Genomic DNA, 19,014 nt, shown 5'->3' with positions numbered 1-19,014 from the left:
CAGATGAAGCTAATGTGCAGAGACTTCACTTAAATGAAGACTTGAAGGGGAAGCATACTTCATCTTCGGAAGCTCTGAGAAAGATTGTTGCTGTCGTGTTAAGCCCACAGCCCTTTTTGGAAGGGATCCAGCATTCTTTAGATATGGCGTGGAGAAAGCAACAGAGAAAATTATTTCTACAGCGTATACTAAGGACAAAAATTGCTTTGTGCTTCTGTAATTAAGCCATTAGTGAGACCGCAAGAAATTTTGCTGGAATCAATATGGACAGCCCTTGAAATCCTGCATAAGGTTTGTTCTTTTGTTTCTGTTGCCTTAAATAAGGCTGTTCAAATTAGAGAGGTTAAGTTATTGAAACTACTACTACTAAAACTAAGCTGGAAGCCGAGATGACTAAATTACAAGAAAATCAAGAAGTTTGCAGGATACAGACTTTTACTTCATCATAAAGTGGAAAATTTGGAGACCTCATTGAGAAATTTAAATTTACGAATATTTAATTTTCCATATTTGAGATTTGTTTCACTTAGAGACATGTTTCAAAAAATTTTTAAAGGATAATTTTAAATATCCAGAGAACTCTCTTCCACCTGTTCAAAAATTATACTATACGATAATACCATCAAAATTAGAGAAAGTTCAAGAAAAACAGGATGAACAATCTCCATGGGAAACTCTATTGGATAATTTGGATCTTTCTACATCAATACAACAGGCGGCAGAGGAAGTTAAAACTACAGCTACACTCTTGGTTTCCTTCATGTTCTCACAAGATAAAGAAGCTTTACTGAGACTATATTTTCAAAAATCTCAACCTACCTTTCTAGGAGGAAAAATGCAGATTTTCCCCAACATTTCTAAATGGACTCAGGAGAGGAGGAAGAAATTTATAGGAATGAGACAAGAGGTGTTATCGTTAAATGCTCGCTTTCAACTACGTTTTCCCTGTAAATGTGATCTTCTATTTAAAGATAAGAAATATGTTTTTTTTAACCTCTCCAATTGTGCAGTTTTCTGAACTCTCAAGGTAGCATGGGTGTAGATCCAAGTGTTTAGCTGACAAAGATAAAAAAAATAGGGAAGACTACTTGTATTTTCCTATTTTCTTTTAGTCCAACTTCCTTTGGAATTTCATCATGGACCCTTCTATTTGTGGACTACTTAACCATGGTTTTTCCTTGTGTTTTTGTAAATATTTCCTTGATTTCATTTTCCTTAAAATCTTGGTGTTATTTCTTTCAAAGATTATTCTCTTTGTAACTTTAATTGCACCATAAAGCTTTTTCCAAATGAACAGAAATTGGAGAATTATAAAAAGAAAAAAGTGGTCAAGAACATCTGGCTGCCTGCAAAATAACTCTCCAAAAACTTAAGGAAATGGAGTGAAATTTGGCACGAGGGGAAACATAGCAAAAAAACAAGTTTGAAAATAGGTCAAATCAAACTAGGGGTTCCAGAGTCAACAACCCCTTCCCCCCCCCCCCCCCCCCCCACACAAGTGACCTAATGCATTACTATGGAAGGAGTCCAGGCTTAAGAACCATAGAACAAGTGAGGAAAGCATGCAAAGCAAAGGATATGGAATTCTTTCCAACTCCTCCGCATGTAACTGCATGTGTGAATTGGGTGCATACACATGTTTGTGTGTCTGATCATGAGAGGATCAAAGTGAATGGGTACATATACACTACAGGTGTTGGAACTGCTTCTCCCATACAAATTAATTGGACATTTTTGGGGGGAGGGGTTCATTCCCCCCCCCCCCCCCCACCAGCAAAACTTCGCATCTACAGCACAGAAACTTCCACCATATTATTCTCTCTTCCTGTGTCTAGAGCTGCCTTCCAGTCTTCCACCCTCACTGCCTTCACACATTCGCTGGATCCCACCTAGTCTCTGTTGCTGGTTACAATTGTAGCAGACATGCAGGAAGAACTAGAGAACTGCTGAGAGGGTTATTTTTTTTGGAGGGGGGGTGAGGGTGGTATCACAGCAATATTTCAGATGTAATCACAGAGACAGACTGCTTGAGGTTCAGCAGTACTATGACGAGCTACTGCTATAGGAGGCATAAAAAAATACTTAATCTATACACAGTGTTCCAGATAAAACCTAATCAGCTTTTATATACTTAAAGCCATTTTTAAGAGATTTATCTCTTATCTCCAGAAAGAACATGACATCTGTGTAACCTGAAAACTATGTCAGTAGATATTCACAATTTTAAGACACCCACATTTGTTTCAAGCTCTGAATATCACACATGCAAACTCAGTTTGATATAATAAAACCCCCTGCTTTCACTCCATCCCACTAAATTATGAGGCATTATTCTAACCCAAAGTGTCACTTGCTGAAGTTACACCCTTTAATTTGAGATCTCTCTCTTTTTCTGGGTGTTAAGGTGGCAGAAGGGAAGCCAGGTGATAAGCACAAAACTAATGCCTCCAAAGCTTCAAAAGGGAGATAAGTATGGTTTGACTCTGGATTTTGTTAGAAAAATACATTATGTTAGGTGGGTCCCAGGACTGCTGCTGTTGATATGGCAGCCTTCCATTATATTGTGTCATTCACATGGCAAGTGCTGGTGCTGCTTCCCACTCCCACACCTGCATAAAGGCAGAGAGAGTATGGCTCATCTCCCTCTTCCCTTGCATCCTGGATTCCAACATGGGGACAGGGCCAAATTTTGGCCCTGTGTCACTTGCTACTTTGAGGCCTGCTAATGAACTGGACTGTTATGTTTGACTGATGAAGACAATATTTTTATTTTTTTTGAAAAACAAGCAAACATGCTGGCCCACAGCTAGCAACATTTACATGGTGGATCCTGTACATCCTTACTACCAGCACATCTTCTAAAAAGACATCTTTTGCAGGAGGGACTGTGGAAGACAGTCTAAGAGATAGACTGAATCCTGAGATTGCTGATGACTTCTTATTCATCCACAGATTAAAAAATCATAACAGGGCTTCACAGGGCTTATTTCTCCCCTCTAGGGCATACACAACAGGTTGTATTTTGTACCCCTGGCCATTTTAACAGGGTGGTTTAGGATTCCTTGGGGTAGTAGAAGTCAGCTACTGTAGATGTAATTTATACACAACAGTTGCACAGCATATTGTTCCTTTTTATACTTATAAGTGCTCGAGGCTTCTGCAGATGAAAACAGAGCCTACGGGGATGGGACGGAGACACGGCCTGCAGGGATGGGATGGGGTGGGGATGGAGACAGAACCCACGTGGACAAATTTTATCCCCGTGTCATTCTCTATTCCTCACTACCAAAACCTCTCCAACCCCCAACCCTGGCAGTTTGACCTCATTGTGCTATGGGGGAATTCTTATCTCATGGCCTTAAGAACCTAAGAATAGCCATACTGGGTCAGACCAAAGGTTCACTTAGCCCAGTATCCTATTTCCCAACAGTGGCCAATGCAGATCACAAGTACCTAGCAGAAACCCAAACAGCAGCAACATTCCAGGGTCACCCTTTGATTTAGCAGTGCACTGAAGCAAAGTTGAGTGTAAGTGATGCCATACCCATGTCATCTTTAACATGGCCTCCTTTGCTCCACCAAGTCCAAAAATTATTTTTTCTCCCTGGGACAGTCTTTCCCACCCACCCCACCGTGTCCTGTTTGATGGTCTGTCGCCTTGGTTATACGACTTACGTACAGTTGATTTATCGGGAGACAAAGCTGAGCCCAGTTTGCTGAATTTTGTTATCCGGGAGACAGGAAACTTAACAAGGGCTGCTGCTGAGCTAGAGTTGTCTCTTGGAGCAGGTGAAACTCCTTAAGCTGTATGACGCTGGGATGAAACTAAGAGGATCAGTTACTCTGTGGCAGGGGGTCAAACTAGAGTGGAAGGCTCTTGTTGTTGAGTGGTGGCAGTGGACATAGCTCAAGCACCCATACTGGAGGTGATAACAGGAACAGGCTACCATTAAGGGCAGTTTGTTAAGGTTCAGATTTAGGTCTATGTTCAATAAAGCTATGGTCCTTCATCACTCACACCACCAGCCCGTGGTGGTGTACGGTCAGACAAATGCCACCTGCCAACGTTAATACAGCTGGTGCAAACAAGTCAAAGCAGCAGACTAACTCTGGAAAAATATTGCATCATAAAGAGAAATATCATTCAGCCAGTGAGAAAGCCAAAAGGAAAAACCTGACAATGACGACAGAACTTTCATTAATTATTATTAGGACTATCTATAGCTGCACTGGTGCCATTCCCTTTATCTCATACCAGCTGCACAACATAAAAGGTATACTTCATTTCATATCTAATGACATTAACGTTAAGGCTCTTCTGTATTAGATACGTCTCCATCATTTTGCTTTTGATCCGACGAGCATTTATACATTTTTATATCATTGCTACCTGGGTTGATAATGAAGAACTTAAGGTTACCTCCATTACCGCTATGTCTAGAAAGAGCGCCATGCTAACTTTAAAATGTTGCTTTCTTGCATATTTTTACAGGTGTACTTTCTGTACATTTTATGCAGTTTTAACTAACGCCATTATGTAAAACACCACCAAACATTTAACAGGTTTGATGGAAAGAGATCAAATGACCTCTTTAAGAGCCAGAATGGACCTGTTCAAGATATGAATGTATTCAAGTGGCCAAGCAACTTGAAAAATATTATTAACCTGGGTCTTTGACTAACAGAACAGGTATGCGCGGTTTCACGTAATGTGTTTGTAGGTGTAGGCAAATAAAGCAGCTGTTAAAGAAAATGGAACAGTTCCATTTTCTTTAACAGCTGCTTTATTTGCCTACACCTACAAACACATTACGTGAAACCGCGCATACCTTGTAAAGCATGGGAGTTAAAATTTGATGGTTGTAATGTTCCTTCCAGTAATTGCAAACCAAAACATCAAAATATTTGTGGCGACAATTGGAAAATGAGAATCAAACCTAGATCAATAGTTTTGCTGTTTTACAATATGCACCCATTAAATTATGACAAAAGAATACATCCTTTTATTCCCAACATTTCTGGCTGTGCTAAACACAGCAAAAAAATAATAAAATTAGAGCAAGTTCAACAAGGTGTGTCTTCCACTCCATTCAAATTTGAATGAAAGACATCACAGATCAAGTTTTAGAGCTATTAACTTTTGCAACAGTTTGTGAGGAAAAACATTTGAAATGTCACTAACTGGAAAATAACACACCCCAACAAACCTGCTGTATTAAAAAAAAAAAGTTTCCTAATGAAAATCTAATCTTTACAAGAAGCAAAAGTTTTTGCTATATGGAATCCAAAGCAGCTCTGTACACATATGGCATCAACAATGTAAAAAAGGCCCATAAGTCAGATTTTTTAAAATATAAATCCTCTTGAACTGTTAAACACATTACCATCTGACACCAAGTATTATACTACATGTGAAGGTTTCACTATTCATTATACAAAAGTATACTGGAAGAACACAAACCCTGTGCAAATTTGTTTCTAAATCTATTAAAACAAAGGCAGTACTGTTCCACCTGTTACAATGCTTAAAAGGTAAACCTACGTCAACAATCCTGTATATTATTGTACAGTAGTTTTACTGAAATATCAACCATTGCTTCACAAACCTACAGGCAAACATTAAAGTACTCCCCTCCAAATAAAAATATACTAATAGCTTATTCAGCTAATGCCTAACATGTCCAAAATAATTTTTTCCCCATGAAAACTAACATCTGAACAAGGAAAAAATAAAAAATTACACTTTCCTTGGGGGAAGGAGCAGTGATTGGTGTAATAAATGCTAAGCTTGGACGCTCCTCCTGGCAAGTAGAGTTTTACAGCCTGCTCCAAGCAGCCAGCCAGTTAGCCTTTCAGTCTTTTTATCATCGTTGTCAATGAATGGGCTTCAGTCAAATTAAAGGTGCCATTTTAGGTTCACTAGAGAGCTTCTGTTGTACAACAGCAAAACAAAAATACCATTAAGTTTTCCAAAGCTCCATGGTCGCTGGCGATCAAGAATTTCAACTTTTTTAATTTATTACCAAAGTTCGCTTCAATTTCAACGCACCCAAAATAAAATAACCCCCCCCCCCCCCAAACAACGGTTTGTCTCCCATCGGAAGACATGGGCTCCTCCGACCGGAAAGGTCACCGTCCTTGTCCTTTCGAATTGTTGCTGTCACTGCAATGGATGCTCCTGAAAAGCTGCAAAGAAATAGTACCAGGATATCTCCACAGCGTTTCTCGCCACATAAAACGGGAAAGAAAAATGGGGGTGGGGGGGGAGGACGACACATTTGGTATGAGCTAAGTCAAATTTTTTTCAACGAAGCACGTTTAACTTTCCTACGATTACCCCCCTCTTCCCGGCATCACACAAAAAAATCGCCTTAAAATACATGCATCTGAAATAGGGAAAATTGATTAAAATAATAGCTGATCTAGATCACTCACGTTGAGAGGAGACGAAAGTATGCCAAGAGTTAGTTGTACAGCGGCTCTAATCGTCTAATTCAAAGGAAATCCCGCATGCATTGCTACTTTTCCTTTGTCCATTGTTTGTAATGGGAGGAAGGGGAAAAAAAAAACTAGTTTAAAGAAAGGCGTGAGCGATCTTTGGAAGTGACCTCGCAAAAATAAACCCAATCACCAGCGTTTGTTGGGTCGGTTTCGTCAAGTCTCCGGTTTCATATCAATACTTTGATGGGTGATACAAAAAGGAGAGGGGGGTGGAGAGAATGGGTAGTAGTATCATACATCGAGGGTGTCCTGTGCAGTGCTATCATCAGGATAAATAAAAGGCAATGTAATGATGGCTGCTCGGTGCCTGAGGCTCCATCTCCCTAAGACTCGCCAACAACCTTCTGCTTCTCTCTCACCATAAGGAAAAGAAAGACGCACATAAACAAATATACCGGCCCTACCACCGCCACAGTACAGTTCAATCAGATCTAATACCGAATAGTGATAAGAAAATAACCTCCCAACCCAGGGATACCCTTTTTCACAGTGGTCAACCGGGTAAAAACAACCCCTCCCCCATTCTCTCCTACTGACCAGTTGGCCTTAACCCACCTCTTCCTTTTCACCCTCAAAATCGCCTTCTTGGTAAACGAACAAAACCCCACCTGTGTTACAAATCCAATCCACCACCCCTCCCCAATTAAAAAAAAAAACAAAACACACTCCCGCATGCGATGTGCAAGTGGATGGAAAGGAGAGAGAGAGGAGTTTCCTTAGGGTTAGGCTCCTATTATACAGAAGCAACCAATTTACCCTGTGTGCCCCCTCCCTCTTTTCCTCTCCTTCCTTGGCTCTGCCAGGCAGCAGTCCCTCAATGCTCTTCTTCCGCCCCCCCCCCCCAAAAAAAATACCTTTCTGCCCTGTGGGGCCCCTCCTGCTGTCTCTCTGTACTTTCCAACCCGCTCTTCAGAACAAGGCACCTCGTGTCTCCCTCCTCCCAATATATGTATACATACACACATATATACACATACTTCCTCCAAGATCGAAACAGTATATATAGTAAAACCTCTCCCCCCCCCCCCTTCTTCCTTCAGCAGACACCCGGCACGTATATCCCCACAAGTCACACTAACAACCCCCCCCCCCGTCCCTACAGACAACCAAAAGTGAGTGGAGAGAGAAAGCGACAGTAAAGCCACTACACTTTGTGTGGCAGCAGAGCTCAGCCCAGTAAGATCTCTTGTCGCGATTCTCATCAAGCTCTATCACGATCCAGCCCCCCTCCCAAACTTTCTATTCCAACTCTCGACTCCTCTCTGCCGTTCATATTTCCTCCTCATCCAACTTTTCTATTCTACTATAAAACTCGTGTTTCTCAGTGAAGAGGAAACTCACGTACAGAGAAAAGGGACACCAAGAGTTCTCACCAAGCAAACAAAAATAAAATAAAGGCTCCCAAGATGATCTAAAACAAGTCCCTTCCCAACACCTAAAAGCCCAGGTGCGCGTTTCTTCGAAAGCCAAGGTCACTAGAAAAGGGAATCCAGAACACCTTTAAAACTGCAAAAAATAAACACCACACATGATGGAAGGATGCGGGCTAAGGGTCTTGGATCTATTCAAGTTGGTGTCCAGACCCCCTTCCCTCGGGCTCCACCACAGAGTCGCACAGGACACTACTACCGTAACCTGAGCGCCGGGCCGAGCTCGCACCCACCAACCTGCTCCACCTCCAACTAGTCACTTACCTACTTTGTTCCGCCGGCTCCTCGCCTTGCCCCAGCCGAAGTTTAACAAAAAACCAAGGCAAATAAAATAAAACAAAGCAAAGAAAAAAAAACCCCGAAAAGCGCACATACAGACCCCCACAAAGAGAAAAAGACACGCGCACAACTCGACCAGGAGAATGTTGTGGCCGGGGCGCTCGCGGCTCACACGGGATTTCTCGGGCAATCCGTCGCCCTCTCCCTCACCCTGCCCTGCGTCGCCCCGGCTCTTTTCCTCAGGCTCGCTGCTGGCCGGCTCCAGGTCTCTTCCTCTCGCTTTACTTTTTTTTCCCTTTCCCCCACCCCCTCCTACTCCTCCTCCCCCCCCCCAAACCCCGTGCGTCTCCGCGTTCCGGCCGTCCTCTCTCCGCTCGTTCTCCTTTGTGTAATTTCGCTCAATTCAATTTTTAATCCGAGAGTTTGCCGAGTGCGCGCACGCACACAGCCCCAGCCCCCTCCGCTTCTCCTGCTACACAGAGCAGCTACTGGCTGCCACAGCCTTCCTCACCCGCGCCCCCCTCCTTTCCCGAAACTCCGCGCGCGCACGACTGTCTGACGCACGAACTAACGTGCCCGCAACGCCACTTTCTCTCCGCCTCTTTCGCTGACGTCATCGAGAACCCGGTATAATTTATGCAAGAATTCGGCCCTTGCCAGCAGATAGGAGGAGCTAAGTTCATTCATGCGGTGAAGAAGAGTAGGGAAAAAGTACTCTTTCTCGAAGAAGAAAAGGGGTGGGGGAGGGATGGTAGTAGGTGAGGGTGCTTAGAAAATGTAGCTACGCCCTTGTAAAAGGGTTATGCCTTGCAACTTTTTTTTTTTTTAACTTTTGTTGAGTGTTTTAAAATGATTAACGTGTTCGTCGTGAATGTTTATAGGCTGAATCACTTCTTTGGGCGGAGGATGTGATAGATGGAAGGAACTCATGTTATTCGCCGGCAATCGGGATATACTTAAGCGAATCTTTACTATTGCTGAGGGGAAAAAGGAAATAATGTTACTTTTTAAGGCTGTACAAATGTATCTGGGAACACGGCTAAACGTTCCTTTTCGAAACCTACTGCTTACCAAAAGTTTAATTATTATTCTCCCCTACAACAAAATTTGTGTTTGATTATACCTACTAGACTGACAGTGCAGAGTTGACTGGTTAAGGGCCTCTTTTACTAAGGCTCTCTTGCGTTTTTAGCACACACTAATATTGGCGATGTCTATAGGAATATATGGCCATCACTAACTTTTAGCACTTCCTAAATCTTAGTGCACACACACCTTAGTAAACGACACCCTAAGTGCTCTGATGCTCAGAAGCAAATTATTATTATTTGTTACATTTGTATCCCACATTTTCCTACCTTTTGCAGGCTCAATGTGGCTTACATTTTACCGTTAACGGCGTTAGCCAATTCCAGTCTGAACAAATACATGGTATAAATGAATACAAAGTGATATTGTAGTAGAATGGGGAACCAAACTAGTGCCCAAATTAGGGAGAGCAGAATGCTCAGATGCTGTAGCATGGGAAACAACAAGTGTGCCAAAAATTAGTGCAAATAGCATGCTAATGTAGTCAAGTGTATGTTAATGAGTTCATTTCATATTCCCTCCCAATGCTCAGAGAAGAGCTCAGAAAACAAAGCCACCTTACCACTGTAAAAGATAACACCAGCTCGGAGCAGGCATTAGGGGGTTTAAAGAGAGGATTTCCCATGATTCTTTCTCTATTAAAAAACCTGCAGATTTTATAGTCTGGATGCAAAAGGAAGCCCATGCAAGACCCTAAAGCACCAGTAATGAGAAACAAATGGGTGCGAGTCCAAGCAAACCCAAAAGTGAAAGCACACATTGGCGCCTGTTTCCTGCATTTAAATACAAGCCTTACAAGTAAAAAACAAATTGAAATACTTATATTTAAAGGCACAGAAAACAGACACCAAAGTGGGCTTCACTTTTGAGCTTGCCTGGCGCATGTGCACAGGAGCTGAGCTTACTGTGAAACTTCTGTGCATGCGCTAAACACATACCCTCCTTGCTTACGCCCCGAGTGCAGCCGCTGGGGGAGTGTCGTCTCCGCTTGTTCACTGCTCTCTCTGCCCCGGAACAGGTTACTTCCTGTTCCGGGGCAGAGAGAGCAGGGGAACCAACAGAGCCGACGCAGCTCCCAGTGACTGCACTTGGAGCGGAGCGGTCCTCCCGCCCGCCCCCCTTGGTAAGACTGCGCTCCGGGGGGGTGCGCACCGTGCTGCACCCAGGGGGGGCGCAGCGGCGAACCGCCCCGGGTGTCAGCTGGCCTCACTACGCTTCTGGTGCTTCAATGCCCAGAAGTAATGATGGTCTGTAATGCAGAAAACTAACCACCAGCTCAGGGGTAGTGTTAAAGGTTTTCAGGAGAAGATTTCTTGTCAATTTGTCACATTAAACTGGAAGGAAACCAGTGAAAGTTTTAAGCACTGTTAGTGAGAAACAAACTTGTGTGCAAGTCCGAGCAAAAATGACAGTGGAAGCCCACATCAGTACCTGTTGTTCTGCGCTTAAATATGAGCCTGTCAAAAATTTAAGTTCAAAGAATTTTTGAAGGTTTCATATTTAAAGGTGCAGAACAACAGTGCCAATGTGTGCTTCCACTTCCAGTTTTGTCTAAACATGCACATAAGAGACACACTTACCAAGCACATTCCTCCCTTACTTTCAGTTTAATAGCATGAAGTAAGCATGCATATTGATTCTTTTGAGCATCCCTGAGCTAAGTTTTGTTCATTATGGGCTTTAACGCCCAACTTTGAGCATCAACACCTGAGTAACATATAATTCTTGTGCATATCGTGTTAAAATGCTGCTAATATAAAATTAGACATGCTCAGACTAAGGCCCTTTCTGTGTCTGATAGTGGCCAGTCTGGGTTACAGATCCCTGGGATATTTTGAAATGTAGATCTATTTTTTATTGTTCATTTCCAGGGGTAAATGATGACTCTTCTGCCAAGTGTGCTTGAGTAATAATCAGGTCAATATTATACTGTGATGGTTAGTGTTCTATTGATTTGTTTGTTTGTTTTTTAAACTCGAGACACAATTTTTATATCTGGCATCTTGTAGACCACATTTAGGACATTTACCTTCAGTAGGGAGTACCATCTTCCTCACTGCACCGGATAGATATATATACAAAGAACAAGTTTATAGTGAAGCTTGCATAACTGAACACTCCACTAAACCTGGGCCAATCTGTAAGCTAGATTTTATATTATCAATTTAATTAAATAATTTTTGACTAGCTTTCAGAGCCCAAAATCTCCTTCCTCTTGACATAGGTGTCACCCCCATCCCAAGGACTTTAACTTGCCCCACCACACCCCAGTGTAGCCCTGTTCTATCCTAGCCATGCCAAACTTTGGCCTCCCCAAATATCTGAGTCACCAACTGCTTGTGTAAGAAAATTTAATTTAATTCAACACTTAGAGCCCTGATTACTAAGCTGTACTATAGGCGTACTAGCGTTTTTAGCACACACTAATGCTATAGACACCCATAGGAATATATGGATGTCTCTAGCATTTAGGGCCTGATAATATATATGGCGCCTAAACTTAACACTCATTAGGCAAATACATAGTAACATAGTAGATGACGGCAGATAAAGACCTATACAGTCCATCCAGTCTGCCCAACAAGATAAACTCATATGTGCTACTTTATATGTATACCTGACCTTGATTTATCCTTGCCATTTTCGGGGTATAGACCATAGAAGTCTTCCCAGTACTAGCCCCGCCTCCCACCACCGTCTCTGCCACCCAATCTCCACTAAGCTTCTGAGGATCCATTCCTTCTGAACAGGATTCCTTTATGTTTATCCCACGCATTTTTTAATTCCGTTACCGCTTTCATCTCCACCACCTCCCGCGGGAGGGCATTCCAAGTATCCACCACTCTCTCCATGAAAAAATACTTCCTGACACTTTTCTTGAGTCTGCCCCCCTTCAACCTCATTTCATGTCCTCTAGTTCTACCGCCTTCCCGTCTCCGGAAAAGATTTGTTTGCGGATTAATACCTTTCAACTATTTGAACGTCTGTATCATATCACCCCTGTTTCTCCTTTCTTCCAGGGTACACATGTTCAGGTCAGCAAGTCTCTCCTTATATGTACATAAGTACATAAGTATTGCCATACTGGGAAAGACCAAAGGTCCATCAAGCCCAGCATCCTGTTTCCAACGCAAATCCCATACCATTTTTGTACCTTTTCTTTGTACTGCCTCAATTCTTTTTACATCCTTAGCAAGATACGGCCTCCAAAACTGAACACAATACTCTCAATTGGGGCCTCAAACACAATAGTCCAAGTGGGGCCTAACTGTTTTCTAAATACCGTGCGTAAATCTACGTGTGGCATTTAGAATACACCTAGGCATTGTTCATGCAACTAAATCTATGCACATCCATTTACGCCAATGAAAAGCTGATGCAAATCCCTACGCGTAGATTTACGCGGACTGGCCCATGTTTTATAAGAACACATAGGTTTTAGAATGCCCATTTCCATGCCCATTTCCATGCCCCTTTCTGCCTGCGTGCGTTAGAATTTAGGCACAGTACATTACAGAATACACTTAGCAATGTACGCATGTGCATTCTAATTTTTGCCAATTAGTGCTCGTTATTGCTTGTTAAGAGCTGCTAACGCTAAACAGCTTGTTAAAACAATCTACGCGCGTAGTTATAGAATACACCTAGATTTATGCACAGAACCGTGCAGAACTCTAGGTGCGCTATATGGAATCTGGGGGTTAGCGCACACTAAAAACGATAGCGCACCTTAGTAAACAGGGCCCTTGGATTGCACTCCATACCCAGAAAAGGACAGCTAGGCAGCTTACATGGTACAATATACAAAGGTATAATATTAAAAACACATGTACCTATACATGCCAGAAATAAAAATAGAAATAGCAAAGGAAAACATTTTAAAATGAAATGAAAACCAGATTAGAATCAAACTAATATGCAATTAAATCAATTTCAATCCATAACATTATTTCAAATATAGTCAATTCATACTTTCATCAATAGGTCATTAAATAGCCAATTTCCTACAAAATAAAATATAATTAGTCTCCAATTTAAGCTCTGGGGGAAGAGAATTCAAATTAAATGGCACTGTACTAGTAATTGTTCTCTCCCCGGTTGAAGCCAGTTGCACTTCTTTCACTTATGGTACCTCCAGTCTAAACTCTGTTTGAGATTTAAGGGATCTGGTTGGTCTGTACTTACTAATAAAACTACCCAAATACTTAGGACCAACATTTATTTATTTGTTACATTTGTATCCCACATTTTCCCACGCTATTTGCAGGCTCAATGTGGTTTACATAGTACCGTAACGGCGTTAGCCAGTTCCGGTATGAACAAATGCAAGGTGATATTATGGTAGAATGAGGTTCATGTATGAAGAATTCTAAATACAATTGTAAGTATTTTAAAAGAAATCTGTGGATCCAAAAGCAAACAATGTAACAATATTTGTAAAAAGGATACAATCATATCTCTTACCCTTACACATTTTAGCCACAGTATTCTTTATTAACTGGAGCCTGCCTAAAAGCTATTTGGACAACCCTAGATACAACAAATTAAAGTCATTTAACTGCAACAAAATCACTGCTTGAACTACCTGCCTCAGGTCTCCTTCTTTTAGATACGACCAAATCTGTCTCAACATACACAATTTTGTAAAATCTTTCTTAAAAACGTGAGATACGAGTACAAATTAAACCCTCACATCTGGCTGCTTTTGGAATTGGTGTCATAGTTCTAAACTGGTTCATTCTCTATTTCGCTGATCATATATTTTATGCAGGGCTTTTTTTTAGGGGGTACTGAGTGCCGGCACCTTTTCCATTGTCTGCTAAAATTGACCTGTGGATCCCAAGTTTTAATGAAAGAGCTCAGGCTCTACACACCAATTCTGCCTTGTCATGATTCTGTGACTGGTTTCAGGGTCTACTACTACTACTACTACTTAACATTTCTAGAGCGCTACTAGGGTTACGCAGCGCTGTACAATTTAACAAAGAGAGACAGTCCCTGCTCAAAGAGCTTACAATCTAATAGAAGTGAACGGTCGGTCCAATAGGGGCAGTCAAATTGGGGCAGTCTGGATTCACTGAACGGTAAGGGTTAGGTGCCGAACGCAGCATTGAAGAGGTGGGCTTTAAGCAAAGACTTGAAGATGGGCAGGGAGGGGGCTTGGCATAAGGGCTCAGGAAGGTTGTTCCAAGCATAGGGTGAGGCGAGGCAGAATGAGCAGAGCCTGGAGTTGGCGGTGGTGGAGAAGGGTACTGAGAGGAGGGATTTATCCTGTGAACGGAGGTTACGGGCGGGAACGTAAGGGGAGATGAGGGTAGAAAGATAGTGAGGGGCAGCAGACTGAGTGCATTTGTAGGTAAGAAGGAGAAGCTTGAATTGAATGCTGTATCTGATCGGAAGCCAGTGAAGTGACCTGAGGAGAGGGGTGATACGAGTATAACGGTTCTGGCGGAATATGAGACATGCAGCAGAGTTCTGAACAGATTGAAGGGGGGATAGATGGCTAAGTGGGAGGCTGGTGAGGAGTAAGTTGCAGTAGTCCAGGCGAGAGGTAATGAGAGCGTGGACGAGAGTTCGGGTGGTGTGTTCAGAGAGGAAAGGGCGAATTTTGCTGATGTTAAAGAGGAAGAAGCGACAGGTCTTGGCTATCTGCTGGATATGCGCAGAGAAGGAGAGAGAGGAGTCAAAGATGACTCCGAGGTTGCGGGCAGATGAGACGGGGAGGATGAGGGTGTTATCAACTGAAATAGAAAGTGGAGGAAGAGGAGAAGTGGGTTTTGGTGGAAAGACGATAAGCTCGGTCTTGGACATGTTCAGTTTCAGGTGGCGGTTGGACATCCAGGCAGCAATGTCGGATAAGCAGGCCGATACCTTTGCCTGGGTCTCCGCGGTGATGTCTGGTGTGGAGAGATACAGTTGGGTGTCATCAGCATAGAGATGATACTGGAAACCATGATATGAGATCAGGGAGCCCAGGGAAGAGGTGTAGATTGAGAAGAGAAGGGGTCCAAAGACAGATCCCTGGGGAACACCAACAGATAAGGGGATGGGGGTGGAGGAAGATCCATGAGAGTGCACTTTGAAGGTGCGGTGGGAGAGATAGGAGGAGAACCAGGAGAGGACAGAGCCCTGGAATCCAAATGAGGACAGTGTGGCAAGAAGTATGTCATGATTGACAGTGTCAAAAGGGTCCTAGCTATTGTGGGGTGGGTCCCTCAGTGATCACCCCACTCCTGAAGGGTGGCCTAGCATTTGAGTACCTGCACCTTTTTTGCTAGAAGAAACACACTGATTTTATGTGTCTTGTAATGCAACTTTTGAAGTGTATCCTTTAACCTGTGGTGTCCCTCAGGATTCATTCCTTGGGCCCATCTTATTTAATGTTTTCATTTTGCCTTTAACCAATATACTCAGAGCATGGGCCTGAGTGGCTTTTACTATGCTGATGTTTTACAGATAATAACCTATGTTCAGTGGCGTTCCTAGCCTGGATGACACCTGGGGCGGATCGCCGATGCGCCCTCCCCCCCGGGTGCAGTGCACCCCCCCCCCCCGGGTGCACGCCGCTGGGGGGGTGCTGCGGCATGCACCTGTCGTCTCTGAGTTCGCTAGCTTCGCTCGTTTGCTGCAGCTCCCTCTGCCCCGGAACAGGAAGTACTCAAATGCTAGGCCACCCTTCAGGAGTGGGGTGATCACTGAGGGACCCACCCCACAATAGCTAGGACCCTTTTGACACTGTCAATCATGACATACTTCTTGCCACACTGTCCTCATTTGGGTTCCAGGGCTCTGTCCTCTCCTGGTTCTCCTCCTATCTCTCCCTCTTACTCCTGGTCTTTCCCGCTCCCCAATTCCAGTCTCTCCCTGCCTTAGTCCAGCTCCTTGCCAACAAACCCTCCCCCCCATTCTAGTCTCTTCCTCTTAGTCCCACTCCTTCCCTCCTCCCAGTTACAGACTCTCCCTTAGCTCCACTCTTTCTCTCCCATACCCCCACCCTCAAGCAGTTCCACACTTGCCTTGGATGACTTTCTGCTGCAGCGTACAGTGCTGCCAGTAGCAGTCTGCACTCTAGCGATCACAGCAGGCCTGCCTCTGGGACTTGGCCTTCTTCCTTTGATGCATCCTGCCCTTGTGGAAGCAGGAAGTTGCATCATAGGAGGTGGGACACGTCATAGGGGGAAAGCCGAGTCCCCAAGGCAGGCCTGCTGCAATGGCTAGAGTAGAGATCGCTACGATGTGTGAGAGTTGGGGGGAGGAGGAACGGGAGTCCTGGTGCTGGCTATCACCGCAGTGGTGCAGAAGACCAATGAAGGTGACAGGTGCTGCAGGCTCCAACACTAATGGATTCTTGTTCTTTGTCTTTCCTGTTGTGCTGTGCTGCATGGTACTGTGAGGAGGCTTGCCGGGTCTGCTTAAGCCTCCCCAAGCCTCTTATACCAGGTGCCTATGCCAGAGTACTGATAGAACTGAAAAATTAACTTGCAGACTTACTGTTAGTTTTATGTAATTTAGCTGTAAAATCAAGCATGGTACCAGAAGATTGGAGGGTGGCCAATGTAGTGCCATTTTTTAAAGGGTTTCATAGGTGATCCTTAAAAGTATAGACAGGTGAGCCTGAAATCGGTGCCAGGCAAAATGGTAGAGACTATTATAAAGAATAAAATTACAGATCATAAGCATGGATATACATAAGCATGGATTAGTGAGACAAAGCCAACATGGATTTAGAGAAGGGAAATCTTGCCTAACCAATCTACTACATTTCTTTGAAGGGGTGGATAAAGGTGAGCCGATTGATATTGTGTATTTGGATTTTCAAAAGGCATTTGACAAAGTACCTCATGAAAGACTCCTGAGGAAATTAGAAAGTTATGGAATAGGAGGTAATTTCCCATTGTGGATTAAAAACTGGTTAAAAGACAGAAAACATAGGGTTACCCATATCAGACAGGCCTCTGAGGAGAAACCAGACAAAAAGTGTCCCAACCTGGAGGATCCAAGATGGCGTTGAGGGAGGATGTACGCTAGTTGAGTTCCCGTTTTACGCCAGAATGCCTGAAGAAGAGGGTGCGCTCCCCAGAGAATGGGGAAGAGAAAAGGCAAAGCCGTGGTGCTGTCCTCCTCGAACACGGCTGGGGTTCCCAACACTTCTCAGTCTATTTTGGAGAGATTCGGGATCATAACGTCGGGGATATCGGTTCTTGCTTCGGCGAACAGCAAGGCTTTATTGCCAAATCTCAGTGGAGGGAGTGACTTTGAGTCCCCCTGTTGGCACGACCCCTCCAAGACCCGGAAATAGTAATGCTTCGCTATGGAGGTCAATAATGGAAACGCCCGAAGTGGGTTAGGATTTTCACATGACCCGAGGAGGTCCTGGCGCAGCATCGACTCAGATAATAAACCAACTGGGGGATTGGAGAGTGAGCTCTTCCTCCCGAAGATATCTGGAGCGGTTTCTGTGGAGAAATTGGACTTGGTGAAGCCAATAATGTCATAATGGACATACTATAGGAACTGCAGCAGAATGCAAATAACTCTCTTCTTCAGATGTTTAAAATTTTTCACTATGTGAGTTAAAGAATTTATATTAATACTTATCTAACAAAGTGGAAGTCCAAGATATAAAAATAGAGACTTTGATTACGGAAATGGCTTCTCTATGAAAATCAGATAATTTGGTAATGAAGAATAGTTATCTTTCTTGTAAAAATTGGAATTTCTGGAGAACCAATTAAGGGAAAATAACTTGAGAATGATAAATTTACCTATAATATCCTATATATTAGCTAATGAATTCTTGGAGAAATATTTCTGTGATACTTTGCTAATACCTTCTGATAGCCACCTTTTGGTGACTAAAATTATATTTCCTTTAAAATCTTCTTTCAGAGAAAAGAGATGTGTTTAATTGACATTTTGGAAAATTCAGAAGTTATAGATAGAGTTATATTATTAGTGACTTTTGTCTTTGATTAGATAGGAACAACGTTTTAAAATTGTATTTCAGATATATGGTTGATAGTTTTTTGGGTTCAAAGATGCATATATTTCCTGACACATCAAGGAAATTGCAGACTGGGAGGTGTGAGGTCTTGGCTTTTAAGCCAGGAATCATTGCCCTAGGTGGGACCTTCCTAGCGCGATTCCCTTGTAAGTGTTTTATTTCCTTATTACTTATTTGTTTGAACCTAAGAAATTATAAGAGTTTGTGGAAACAGATGAAGAATCCTCTGCAGCAACTTCCTTCAGTTACCACTGTACCGGCTGCAATAACCGATTAACCTTCTTCCCTCAGAAAATGTGAAGTGTAAGATTAACCATTTTGAGTTTTTCTTATTTTCTTTACGATTGTTTTCCTGATCTTGGATCTTCCAATTGTGGACAATTATGTAAATACTAGTAAAAAAAGCCCCGTTTCTGATGCAAATGAAACGGGGGCTAGCAATGTTTTCTTCTGTGTGCATGTGGGAGTGTGTGTGCCCCTGCCCTCTGGCCTCTCTCCCCTCCCCCCTCTGAGTCCTTCACTGTTACAGAGCCAGCGATTTGATTTCGTGCTCTGCTGTTTTCCTTCACTGACTGTGTTACAGAGAGGGCGGGGCAGACATAGGGAAACCGGATATCTCGCCCCCTTCACACTTCCGGCTGGAGGCTTCATAGAACGTTGGTGTTGCCTTTTATATAGAGAGATATATTGTTGAGAGAAAATGTTTTCCTT

The 19,014-nt window shown here is 43.1% G+C and overlaps 1 protein-coding gene across 1 annotated transcript in view; it reads right to left on the bottom strand.

Moving 5' to 3' along the window:
- The window catches only part of CHD7 (chromodomain helicase DNA binding protein 7), a 504,651-nt gene extending 496,182 nt beyond the window's left edge, over positions 1–8,469 (bottom strand). The window contains 1 exon segment of the mRNA XM_030214843.1: positions 8,196–8,469. The gene's annotated coding sequence lies outside the window, so the exon portion shown is untranslated.
- Between the last annotated feature and the right edge of the window lie 10,545 nt (positions 8,470–19,014).

Source organism: Microcaecilia unicolor, chromosome 1 (assembly GCF_901765095.1).
Source record: "Microcaecilia unicolor chromosome 1, aMicUni1.1, whole genome shotgun sequence".
NCBI classification, from domain to species: Eukaryota; Metazoa; Chordata; class Amphibia; order Gymnophiona; family Siphonopidae; genus Microcaecilia; species Microcaecilia unicolor.
This window is presented reverse-complemented; position numbering and strand designations above follow the sequence as displayed.